Raw genomic sequence first — 2,577 nt, 5'->3', positions numbered from 1 at the left:
CACCCTCTGTGTTTGTCTGAGTGTTTTCACAGTCGTGTCTGCAACAGCCGCCTTTGAACTCATTCTAAGAAAAGTTAATGTTTTGGGTTTTTTTTGAGTGGTGATGTTTATTAGTATCAGTCCTCAGAAAGCATCCATGTTGAACAAAACAGGTGAGATGAATAATGGAGCATCACATCAAAACACAATGAGTTAAACTTAAGGAATATAATCTGTCCAGTTAGGAAGCAGAAACTGTGATGAGTGTAGTTCACCTGCTTTGGTGTAAATAAAAGTGACAACAGGTGCATGAGAGGCAACAGAATAAACCCCCCTCTCACAGATCATTGATCTTATCCCTCCTGACTGATTCTTGCCACTACTGCATGAGACTGTCCCTGCATCGCACTGAGGCTTCACAGAAAGTCCAACTCCAGGATGACATATCCATAGGTGCTATCACAAGAAGGTACAGACTAAAGTGTGGAGGAGATGTGAGGAGCCGTGGATAGGGCTGTAGAGTAGCATCAACCTAGCAGCAGGACCGGTGGCTGCTCAAGTGTATGAGGAGTGACAAAATGGTGGCTGCAGATGACAAAATGGTGGCTGCAGTGCTGGATGCCTTATTACTCCTCTGACCTTGTTGTTTGTAAATGTGAAGTCTATATTAACTCAAAGATTCTGTTTTTCTAGGCAATTACAGAGCAGATGTGGTGGCGAAACCTGAATCAGAATGACTTTATCCCCAACGGGCAGTTAACATACAACAGAGCAGCATGACGTTGAAGAGAAGGACATAAACAGGCAATAAGAGATAATAAATACACAGAATATACAGTATATACACAAATTACACAGTTTTGAAATTAAAGTGACTGAAAGGTGAATAAATAACTGAGTAAAGAGTCGGCAGTATAAAAAGAGTCAGTCCTGCAGGAAATGCAGTGGAGGCGTGGCCCAGAGGGGAGCCTTTGAAATGTGGAGTGAAGAATGTGAGCGGAGTCGTTGATGATTTTGGCTGCCTATCTAAGGCAGTCTTTGGCTGCCTGTCTTTGGCTGAAAACCTGTGCAAGAGATCTGACGGGCAGTCCAGTGACTTTAGAGCACACTGATGCAGTGACTGGAGTGTTTCCACAGCTGGGGGGGACAGCGTGACTGTCAATTGAGTGTTGAAATAGAGTCCAGAACACACGTCCTACAGTGGGGCAAAAAAGTATTTAGTCAGCCACCGATTGTGCAAGTTCCCCCACCTAAAATGATGACAGAGGTCAGTAATTTGCACCAGAGGTACACTTCAACTGTGAGAGACAGAATGTGAAAAAAAAAATCCATGAATCCACATGGTAGGATTTGTAAAGAATTTATTCAACAACAAACAACGACGACAAACGCCATCTCCTAATTTACTATATCAACGACTAAATTTATTGTCTGATCACTGGTTGGTCAAACCAGAATCTTTTTTTTTTTTCCCACAAAAATTAAACTGTTGTCCTGCAACCTAGAGAGTCAATTGTCAGCATTGGATAAATTCAGTATTTGATAACAAGTGTCTGTTAAATTCACACTATTTTAACACTAATGAGAGATAACAAGCTGATCTTCATTGCATGAGTGTTTGTGTTATTAGGCAGGTTTAATGCATGTCTGTGGAGCTGCATCTCCAGCAGGGCATGTTCTTAAAGTTGCCTTTCCTACACACTTCTCTGCTATTATTTGATCATTTCTTAACTAATGTGCTATGAGTCCACTGGTCTTTGCATCACACGAGGTGACTTGGACAAGATGATAAACAGACTCACATGCTTAAGATGTTGTCTAATCTTCATGAGCTCTCTTGTGTTTGTGTTAGTAGGGTTAATGCATGTTCTGCTTGTGTGTGTGATTTTGTATAAGTTTCTTTTTTGCAGTGTTTCAGACTCCTTAATTTTCCAACTTAAGCAGTCAGTTTTCTTTTCCCCTGATTTGCTAACCCAAATTTTGATTTCCCACATTAAATAACAGCACTCCTCTGTGTTCTACTTACTCTCACTCTGTTGTCCTCTCTCACTTCAACAGTAAAATGGGTAAAACCGCAAAGAATTCTGGGAACTCGTGGCAAGAGGTACTAGCGCACGCAGGCTTTCAATTGAAATCAGTTACACAGCGATAAAAAGAAACACAAAAAATGGCAAGAAGCTGTTGTATTATTAACTGCAATAGCCGGTCACATGACAGCCACGGAAAGCCGACAGGTAAAGAGATCGGTTGTTATCGGATTACGTCGTTGAAGAGAAATTGTTCAGCCATGTTTCCGAAGTAACAAAGAGGCGACTGGATTGCAGCCATTCAAAGACCAAATATAACGTCCCAGAACACTCCTGCTCACAGGTTAGTCTGCTCCAAGCATTCCCACAAAGGTCAGAGTTTTGTAGTAGTTAATGCGTCATTTTTCTTAACATAATTGGTGATATAGGTTACAAGTAAGTCTGGCGCTGAACAGAAACTGTCACGCTATGCTCCTTTATTTATTGTGCATAAATAGTGAATTGTCCTGACACAATATTGTGTTTCGCTTCTGTTATTATGGTACATTGACAAAAACATACTTTTATTCAC

This window comes from Astatotilapia calliptera, chromosome 8 (genome assembly GCF_900246225.1).
Source record: "Astatotilapia calliptera chromosome 8, fAstCal1.2, whole genome shotgun sequence".
NCBI lineage: Eukaryota > Metazoa > Chordata > Actinopteri > Cichliformes > Cichlidae > Astatotilapia > Astatotilapia calliptera.
The sequence above is the reverse complement of the archived record's forward strand: the minus strand, read 5'-3'. Positions refer to the sequence as shown.